An 11,569-nucleotide genomic window follows, 5' to 3' on the forward strand; every position below is an offset into this window, starting at 1 on the left:
TTATCTAAGCATTTGCATTTTATAGCAGAAATCTTAAAATATTATTAATTAAACATCACATGAAAGATTTTAGTTATAATAATAAATAGATTATACATAAATTTAATTGTGTATTAAAGCACTGCTTTCTGTTTCGGTACACATTATATATTCTATTTTATTTATTATATAAATAAATTTTATGTTAAGAATGATTCTTATAAAATGAAAAATCGCAAAAAGGTGTAGAAATAGATATGAAAACATAATAGAATATTTACCACTTGTTTTTTTTTTTAAGAAAATGTTATTAATTTTTTTTTAAATTATTACTTTTTCCCACAGTCTTAATACAGGAATGTAAAACCATATTTTAGCTAGAGAATATTTATATTATATAACATGTTTTATATAGACTAGACATTATGGATTGATTATAATTATCGTTAACAATATTTTGTGATTTTATCATGATTTAATATGATTCTGTTATAATAAAATTCCTTACTTATTTACATTTGCTTGTATTACTATAACTAAAACGGTCGCAATGGACATGATAAACTAAAAATAAAGGCAATATATAAGTTTTTGTTTTAAATATTGTTTTAAATATTTATTACAATTATTTTATTACTTTTAGTATGTAATTAGATAATAAATGTAGCATACCTTATGAAGAAATTTGAAGCCAAATTGGAAAAATCCGATTCCGCAGAATTGAAGTGGTACATAAGCCATTTGTAATGAAAATTGTGAAATCTGTATTAATACAATGGATTATTTTTAATTTTTATTTTATAAATTATTTATATTTACTTAGATTATTTATATTTTTCTTTTTTCAATATTTCTCTTAATAATGTCTAGCCAATTCATATTAAGACTTACGATTTCGCGAACTTCAATATCAGAAGTGGAATACGATAATTTATTTATTAAATCTCTTGTTGTTTTTGCCTGTAAAATTAAAATATATTGAATTAAATTTAAGTTGTATCTAATTTACTAATTTAACACCGTATATTATTTAATAACGCAGTTCTAAAGTAAATTTTAAAAATTGATGTTTTAAAATTAAATTAAAAATGAATACCTTGGTGGTGACGGTTTCGCACACGTAATTAATGAGCAGGAATTTGCAAACGTTATGAAAAAACCAGATTAAATATAGGACAACACATATTATTTTATTAGATTTCACATAATTGTCAATAAGTATTGCGGAGGAAATTATACGTAAGTCAATCACTATCCAAGAAAAATAATATGCCATTTTAATAGTCAGTTCTGTTCCAAATATTGAGTCCACCTCTCGGGATATTTTGCGTAACTCCAAATAAAGATGTCTGCAATGTTAAATTTTACAGAATAAAATTGCTGCAATGAATAGAATTTCCGAAAATTTTCTTACATAACTATCCAGATGATGCATTTACTGCTTGGAACTTTCAAAAATCTGCGTTGATGCGTCATGCGATTTCCCCAGGCTTGTTTTACTTTATGTTTATTATTTTTTATTAAATTCTGAAGTTGTTCATTGATTTGATCAAATTTTACTCCCACGTATCTAAACGTAAAGAAAGTTGATGGGTAACAAAATCGTTGTTTGTAGTTGTACTGTATCTGGATTTTTTGAAATACTTAAAAAATTGTGAAATATTTATGCACATACTTATATAAACTATGCTATAAAATATTAGTGATTGTACATGCAATAAAAAGATATACTAACCCAAGGACACTTGCAATAATCAAATCACCGATAAAGTTAATATGAAAAGAGTAGGCTAGTAAAAAGATGAAAAGAATAGCTGTTACAATGTCGCAATTATATTCAAATTTCAGATATAACGCTGTACCGCAATTCATTAATGTAACTATTATGGACCATCCTAAAACGAGCCATAGTGTTTTTGTATATAGTTTATCATAATCTGTTACTGTTTCGAGTTCATGTAGTGTCTTGTCGACAATATCGAGTTTTTTTAAGCAGCTTCGGAATTTCTGTCAGGAAGATATAAGTAAACGAATAATTATTATTATTTGAAAAAATTTATAATAATATTACAGTTTAGGCACTAAATAGCGCACACATACACACACACACACACACACACACACACACACATATATATATGTGTTATTAAATTAATATGTGGAGATTTTATGTTTCCTTAACCCCTCCTATAATTCTTTTTATTAAACCGATAAATAAAATAATAACATTTAATTATAAGTTAAAAATTTATAACTACTGAATGTGCAGTGCTTGTAATTTTTTATTATTAATAATTGAATATATTAATATCTTCTTACCTCATTATAATATATCCCAAATATGATCGACAAAAATGTTATAAACAACTCCAGTAAAAAGCAAATGTGGTAATCGGTGGAATAAAACTTAAAAAAATAAGGTATTAAGGCTGACATCGAAAGAAAAGAATAAATCAACCAAACTAGCAGCATATATAAAAAACTAAACCATAGTCTTGCGTGACCTGTGGATAAATTGGCAATCCTTAAACCAAAAACATAACTGATTATCAGAAGCGGCGTTAAAATCGCTCGAATACTTTGACTCATTGCGCCCACTATTACTATTTCAAACTGCACTTTTGCTGACTTGCATAAAATGCACCGAATAGTAATGGTAGCGGATCTTTGTAATTTCTATTAAAGCACTTATGGATATTAGGTAATCAATCTACTAAAATTTATGCGACATAATTGAAATAGGACAGATGATAAATAAAGTACTTCTTCTTATACGTAATAGACATGTTCAAATAATATAAATATTGTTCTTGACATTTTTGTTTTTTATTTCTTGGACAGAGCGTTTATACAGTGCTATAGCATGTAAGCGTATTACTTTCAAACAGCATAAGATACATTTTAATCACAATTACAGCTGTAACAAATAGATAATATAGAAATATTATAAATATACATATGTAAGTACAACGAATTACTTTTCATTATGGTGCAATTTGTATTATTTGATTAATTATAATTATATATAAAGCTTTAGACAAACATTAATTCTCTTAAATGAAGAGAATCGTAGAAAGACGAAATCGATATAAAAATATATAATAGAGAACATTCATCGTTTACCTTTTGTACTACATAAAAATGTTATTAATACTCTTTCTCAATTATTAATTCTCTCTTTCGGTACTAATGTGAACATATCAAACTATTATTTAGAAGGTATCACATAACGCATTTTATAAATTGGACAATATACAGTGATTACAATTTCAACTATTTTTTTATGAACTCTGAAACTGAATACTTATAAAACTGAAATTTGATAAAAGTATTTACTTATTTTCACCTGCTTGTATTACTATAACTGAAACGGTCGCAAGAGACATGATAAACTGAAAATAAAAACAATGTATAAATTTTTGTCTTAAATATTTATCAGAAATTTAAGTTATATGTAATTATATTATAAGTACCTAAGTATATAACATACCTTGTAAAGAAATTTGAAGCCAAATTGAAAAAATCCGATCCCGCAAAATCTAAGTGGTACATAAGTCATTTGCAATGAAAATTGTGAAATCTATATTAATACAATGGGTTATTTTTAATATAGGTATCTTGTTGGACATTTATATTATTTATTTAGACATTATTAAATGTTTATTTTAATAACGTTCCAACAAAATTATCTTAAAACTTACTATTTCACGAACTTCAACATCACAATTGGAATACATTAATCTATTCATTAAATTTCCTGTTGCACTTGCCTAAAATTAGAATATGCTGAATAAAATGGAAGTTGCTTCTAATACAGTAATTTAAAATAGGATATCACTTAGCGGTCAAATTATAGAAAACCAATTTTAAGTACATATTATTTATGTACTTAAAATTGGTTTTCTATAATTTGACCGCTAAGTGATATCCTATTTCAAATATGAAATTAAATATAGAATCAGTACCTTGTTGCTAACTGTCTCACATACATAATTAATGAGGAGAAATTTAGAAACATTATGAAAAAACCATAATAAGTGACTTAGGTGTATTGCGGTATTCATTATTCTATCAGATTTTATATAATTGTCGATAAGTATTGTACTGAAAATTGAGCGTAACTCGAACGCTAACCAACCAAAATAGCATGCCATTTTTAAAGACATTTGCGTTCCAAATATTGAGTCTATTTCACAGGATATTTTGCGTAATTCCAATTGGAGATGTCTGCTCGTACACAATATTAAATGTTACTAACAATAAGTAAAATTTCTGCATTTAATTGCTGGAATTTACGTATACTTTCTTACATAACAGTCCATATTATGCATTGACTGCTTAGAGCTTTCGAAAATCTGTGTCGATGCGAGTGTATCATGAGATTTTTCGAAGTCAATTTTATTCCAGATCTGTCATCTCCTGTCAAATCTTGAAGGTGTTTATTTATTTGATCAAATTTTAATCCTATGTAACTAAACATATGAAAGAAAAAAATTACTGGATAATTTTATTGTTAGAAGATAAGTGTACCGTATCAAATTTAAAAATATTTAATTATAACTTAAATTTGTATATCTATAATGATTTAGTTTTATTTATACACATGATTATGCTATGAAATAACTGTTATATATGTAAAAAGTTGTACCAACCCAAGAATAGTTGCAGTAGTCAAGTCACCGATAGCATTAATATGAAAAGTGTAATTTCGTGTGAAGACGACAATCATAGCAGTTAAAAAGTCACAGTTATCTTTAGCTTTTACGCACAGTGCCGTTATACTATTTATTGATATAACTACCACGAACCATCCTAAGACGATCCATAGTGATTTTTGATGTAATTTGTCATAATCTGTTACTGTTCCGAGTTTTAACAGCGTATCGTCAACAATATCGAACCTCTTTAGGCAATTCTGGAATTTCTGAAGAAGTTACAATTAGACGAGCAAACAAAGTAAAGCAAGTATAGGTAATTAGTGTTGAACCGAAAAATTTAGTAATATAATACAATATCTTGTATCAAATATCGAATGCATTTTTATTGCGTTCTTTTTGCACATTCTTATACAGAATTATTTTTAAATAATTATTTTATCAAATATGCAAAGAACTTTATCAACGCGTGCTGGATTAATATTTTATTATATAATTTAGCTGTGGAAATACGTTCGAAATTGCTTATTATAGTAATGACAATATGTATTAACATTTTCTTACCTTATTATGATATATACCAAACGCGATTAATAATGAACTCATAAACATCTCCAGCCAATAACATATGTGGTACTCAATTGGATAAGACTTATGAAAAGAATACACTAATGTACATGTCGAAAGAAAATAGTAAATCAACCAAACTAGCAGCATATATAAAAAACTAAACCATAGTTTCGAGAGATCTATAGACAAATTAGCAATTCTTAAACCAAACACATAACTGATTGTTAGAAATGGCGTTAAAATCGTTCGAATATTTTTGGTCATTGCACACACGGTTACTATTTCAAACTGCACTTTTCTGGTCAGTTAGTTGCATAAGTTACACCGTATGGTAACGATAATGGATGTTTGTAATTTCAATTAATAAGGCACTTATAGATATTAAAGTTATCAATCTACTATAATTTTTATGCCATAATCTATTAAAACAGGATAACGGATATACTACCTGTTCTAACATAAAACGGATAAGTTGATATATCAGAAATATGAATATTATTTTTGATACATTAATCTTTTATTTTTTAATTTTTATATTATAGTACCGTACATGTATAAACATTTTATTAAACGAGAACGATTTTAATTATAATTAATAAATTATAATTAATTAGTGGCAATAAAGACATAATATATAAATATGATAAATATAATATATGCAATTATGAAGTGCTTCTTAATTTATTATGATCGAACTTATATTATATATAACTATTAATATAATAATAACAAAAAATAAATCTATTATTATTTATTATTATTCTAATAATATTAAAAGTTATATATATAATATAATTTATAATAATAAATAATATATTAATAATATTATCAAATTATAGATTATATATAACTATAAAAACCTATACACAAAGAATAATTCTTTTAATAATGAAGAGAATTGTGGACAGATAAAATTGATGAAAGCATAAATAAAGAATATTTATCATTTATCTTTTATAATATTGGATAAAATATTTATTATATTTTTCACTCATTTATTCTCAATATTAACATATGTACATCAAATCAAATCTAGAAGATATCGTATAATGCATATTTCATAAAATATACATGGATTTTTATTTAAACTATTTTTTATGAACTCTGTCATAACTTGTTTAAAATTTTTACTTATTTCCTCGTGCTTGTATTATTATAATTAAAACAGTCGCAATAGAAGTTGTAAACTAAAAAAATGACAGTGTGTAAGTTCTTTTATTAAATATTTGTCCCGAATGTGACTGTTGTATATATACATGATAAATATAACGTACCCCATAAAGAAATTTGAAGCCAAATTGAAAAAATCCGATTCCGCAAAATTTAAGTGGTGCATGAGCTCTTTGCAATGAAAACTGTGAACTCTGTAATAACAAAATACAATATTTTTAATGCATATTTTATTGATTTTTGAATATTTTCTTGTACATTATTTAATGATTATTTTAATAATATATATAGTTCAACGAATTAATCTTGAAACTTACGATTTCACGAATTTCAGTGTCACGAGTGAAATACGATAATCTATTTAATAAATCTGCTGTTGCACTTGCCTAAAATTATAATATGCTGAACGTAATTAAAGAGATTTTTCATTTAGTTTTAACACTAGGTATTAGTAACAGTAAAATCTGTAATTCATTTATTTGTCATAAGTAAATTTTAACCCTTAAAGTGTATACGTTTTGCGATCTTGACGGTGTATAGGTGGGTCTGTCACATTCAACGCTATTTTTCCCTACCTTAAAGTATTTAAAAAAATCTAAAAAAATTCATGAAACATCTGTCTACATTGTAGTTCACGATTTTATAGTCATTTTGATAAATATCGTTTATTTAATATCTTCTAACAGGCTTGCAAGTTGTACAGTTACGAGCGGATATCACTTTGACTCGGACGCCGTAGACCCAAGTATACACGTTAAAGGTTAAGTCAATGTTTCTTAGAAATTAAATGTAAAATGAATACCTTTGTGGAGACTGTTTCGCACATATAATTAATGAGGAAGAATTTGGAAATATTATGAGAAAACCAGAAAATGTATATGATAACCCATGTTATCCAATATTTCACATAATTGTTTATAAGAATTCCGTTGAGAATTTCGCGCAAGTCAACCAATATCCAACAAAAATAGCATGCCATATTAAAAGTTATTTGCTTTCCAAATATTGAGTCTATTTCACTGGATATTTTACGTAACTCCAAATGAAGATGTCTAGACGTGCACATTATACATATAAAATTTTAGTCTGTGTATATTATTATTTGTAAATTGTTTTTAGTAATCTTATTGCTGTTACAATTTAAGTAACTTACAATTAATTTACATTAAGTAAATTTGAGTAATTTTTGGTAATATTAATATTTAGCAGTACAATTTAAGTCAATTTTCTTACGTAACGATCCATATTATGCACTTGTTGTTTAGTGTTTTGGAAAATCTGCGTTGGCGCGGATATATCACAGGCTTTTCCCAAGCCTGTTTTATTTTGCGTTCCTTATTTCTCATCAAGTTCTGAAGATGCTCATTGATTTGATCAAACTTTAATCCTATGTATCTAATAATAAGTATAAAAATTTGTGTATAAAATAGTTATATGGCATTAATGTTTACAAAAATACTTCAAAAAATCATAAAATTTAAGCGTTATATTTTAGTTTGATTAATTTTTGCAAATTTTAGTTTGACTAATTTTTAATTGAGTTTGATTAATTTTATAAAGTAATAATATGTATATGGAAGAAATGTACTAACTCGAGAATACTTGCTGCAGTCAAGTTGCCGATAAAGTTGATGTGAAAGCAGTAGTCTCGTATCAACACGAAGAATATGGATGTTGCAATATCACGATTATATTCATTTTTTAAAGATAATGCTACACTGTATATCATTAATATAACCATCATGAACCATCCTAAGACAAACAGTACTGTTTTCTTACGTAGTTTGTTATAATCTGTCACTGTTCCTAGCTTAAATAATGTACTGTCCACAATATCGAGTTTTCTCAAACAGTTTTGGAATTTCTGTCGTGTGAAATCGATAATTACTCATTATTCCAAAATTTGACGATTTTATTCAGCTTATGTGTCTAACAGCGCAGATTTTATATTATATGTTAAGAATATACAGAGTGTCTGACAACAAAGTGTAACACCCTCAGGGAGAAATTAGTGAATTATATATGGATTATAATTTTTATGTCTATTTTATCTGTGTAATTGTGTATTAGAGGAAAAAAATTATTTATTATCAATAACTCTATATATTACAATATTAATTGCTTATTAATAGCTTTATATATTAGTAACTACACACCTTCTCATGGTATATCCCAAACACGATTGAAAATAAGGTCGTATATGATTCTAGCCAATAGAAAATGCTGTCCTCGATGGGATAAAGCTCATTAAAAGAAGATATCAATGCAGATGTTGAGAGGATACAGTAAACTGACCAAAGTAACAGCATATATAAAACACTAAACCATAATCTTGAATGTTTAGATAAATTAACAATTCTTAAACCAAACACATAACTGATTATCAGAAATGGCATCAAAATTGTTCGAATACTTTTGGTCATTGCACACATGGTTTCTATTCCAAACTGAACTTTTGCTGACCAGTTGGTTGCAGAATTTGCAGAAAATGGTAACGATAGCGGAACCTTATAATTTCTGTTGATGATATCAATTTCTTGACATCCGCGACTCGTGTCGCATGCGTATGTCGACGCTATTACTATTAATGGTATATAGATGGTGGAATAATGAAGGACACCCTTTCAACTGTATGTATTTAAAGCCCTTTGCACAATGCCAGGCAACAGGCAATAGGAACAGGAAATAACAAAAAAATCTTTAATTACAACCTAAAAAATTCGAATACTGTGATTGGTTGGCAACAGGCAATAGGCACAGAATTTCCAACGTGACGGAAACTCTGTGTCTATTGCTTGTGTCACTGTTTATTCTGCATTTATACATGATTTCTATTCCCTGTTCCTATTGCCTGTTGCCTGGCATTGTGCAAGGGGCTCCATGCGTGCTGCCGTGACGACTCTCCGCTTGAGACTCCCGCTTATACAAAAAAAGTCTTGACTAAACTCGCCGCTCAGTGTTCGACCGACAACGCCACCAAATAGTAACTAGCGAAGTAACTAGCGAAACATAGATCCCTGTAGGCGGACTACTTATAAACTATTCGTACGCAACAATTTCAATTAGATATTTATGGATATTAAAGTAATTAGTCTACTACAATTTATGCGTTATCGTTTATCGAAACCTGATGAATAAAGAATAAGCCTTTTTTTGTTGAATACAGATATGTTCATGTAACAGAAATATAAATATTGTAATAGTTTTATGTTTCTAATGTTTTGATTTTATAATATTATTATCTATAATATATGTCTAAAATATTTTTATGATGTATATGAGACAATATGAATATTAATCAATATTAATGGTAGATGTATTTTTAGAGAGCATTATGTTATTATATAACGTCTATGTATGAGTGAAGGACAAAGAATCGGTAAAATCGACATGAAAACAGAGTGGGAAATTTTATGTTTTTATTTTGTTGCATTTTTTGAAAAGATGTGACAAAATCATTAATTTATAGCGTGTGAATAGTTGTCAGAAGTATAGTTAACATTTTATATTTATAAAAATTTACGTATTGTATACTATACATTATCCGGCGTTAATAGAGGAAAGTCCCCTATTATGAGACAGGATGCTAATATGAGATATGTTAAGCTGAAAGGCCCTATATAGGCCCCATCTGTTGATCCCACCATGAAAAAACTCCGCCAACTCATATTAGGATCCTATCTCATAATAGGGGACTTTCCTCTATTATTGTATATTAAACCGGTTAATGTTTATCGGTGCGAATCTTGAGATTTTCCCAAACTTGTTTCATTTCATGATTATTATTTGTTGTCATATAACGAAGATGATTATTATTTTGGTCAAATTTTAATCCTATGTACATAGGATCCTATGTACATAGGATTAAAATTTGATCAAATTAATAACCGCATTATTATGCATGTCAACGTCGACCAGGTCACGTTGTTGGGATGACTTACGCCGAGGAAAAGCAACGTTTAAATGATTATTGTTGTGAGTGACAAGTGTTAAATCAGCAAATAAATTGAGAATAAAAATAAACATAGAAATAAACAGTGAGGGAAACTCAAGAGAAAGACAGATGGGCATGTGTTTCTAATAATATCAGTACGATGTTTTTTGAGTCTAAGCTGTCTTTTTGTCTGTCCCACACATAAGACGAGTTACAATTAAGACATAAAATTTTATAGACTACGTACGTTGCTATTGGAGAATTTGTCTAAAATATTTTTTTGTGCTTTGATGATAGGTCTGAGATTGTTAATACCTTGTAAGCCAGTGTAAATTTAAATTTGGAAGCAATTGGTTTGAACTGTTTCGATACATGTTTACTTAAAGGAGTGTGAAAAACGTTGAGGAAGGCAGTTGGCTATCAGTATAGTGATTGGGTTTGTTGTTTATTGTGATGAGAGTTTTAAGGTTGTTGTCGGTTATTCGTAAATAAGAAGGAGATAACTGAATAGCAGTTTTGAGATAGGATGTCAATAACTAAAAATAAGTTCTTTTGATGAGAACGAGAGTGAGAGAGGTGGAATACTCTATCCACTAGCCCAAAAATTACGCCTCTTTTATGGATAGCTGGATGATATGAATAATAATTTAAATATCTTCCCGAGAAAGTTGCTTTATTACAATACCAGTCGAATATATGATCCTATCTTAGTCAACAATTACTATAACGTCTAAAAAATTAAGGCGGTCATGTGAACTTATCTCAATGTTGAAATGTAATCTATTGTGCAGTGAGTTAAAAATGTCAACAGTTTCCTTTAGTAAATTTGTAAGAGCGGCGAATGCAATGTCATCGACATATCTATAAAACTGAATTGTGAAGCGTAGTCAGCTCTCAATGGCTTTGATTTAGAGAGATCTTATATTAAATCCGCAATGATCGGAGACAATGGTGAGACCAAGGAGGTGCCAAACGTTTGTTTATAGATTTTGTTATTGAAACTGAAAATGGTAGAGTTTAGGATTATTCTAATGGCGATATAATGAACTTATTTATTGGAATTTTTGTGTTTATTTTAATATATTTTAAATTGATATACCCCTAATGGTTTAGTTTTATTAATTTATAAACGTGCTGTTACGAAACAACTGTTATATATGTAAAAAGTTATACAAACCAAGAATAGTTGTAGTAGTGAAGTCACCGATTAATATGAAATTAATATAAAAAAAGTAATTTCGTGTAAAGACGAGATTCATAG

At 27.8% G+C, this 11,569-nt stretch overlaps 2 long non-coding RNA genes across 2 annotated transcripts; both read right to left on the bottom strand.

The window, feature by feature from the left end:
• Positions 1-1,148: 1,148 nt before the first annotated feature.
• LOC139774669 (uncharacterized) lies at positions 1,149-2,086 on the bottom strand. The gene is made up of 3 exons (XR_011718638.1): positions 1,715-2,086; positions 1,394-1,549; positions 1,149-1,328 (listed from the first exon to the last, which is right to left on the bottom strand). It is a non-coding gene; the product is annotated as an uncharacterized lncRNA (long non-coding RNA).
• Positions 2,087-2,789: 703 nt separating this feature from the next.
• On the bottom strand, positions 2,790-3,811 carry LOC139774666 (uncharacterized). The gene is made up of 3 exons (XR_011718636.1): positions 3,681-3,811; positions 3,470-3,559; positions 2,790-3,371 (listed from the first exon to the last, which is right to left on the bottom strand). It is a non-coding gene; the product is annotated as an uncharacterized lncRNA (long non-coding RNA).
• Between the last annotated feature and the right edge of the window lie 7,758 nt (positions 3,812-11,569).

The sequence above is a fragment of the Temnothorax nylanderi genome, unplaced genomic scaffold (assembly GCF_030848795.1).
Source record: "Temnothorax nylanderi isolate EJ_2023f unplaced genomic scaffold, tnyl_v1.0 TNYL_tig0084_pilon, whole genome shotgun sequence".
Lineage (NCBI taxonomy): Eukaryota > Metazoa > Arthropoda > Insecta > Hymenoptera > Formicidae > Temnothorax > Temnothorax nylanderi.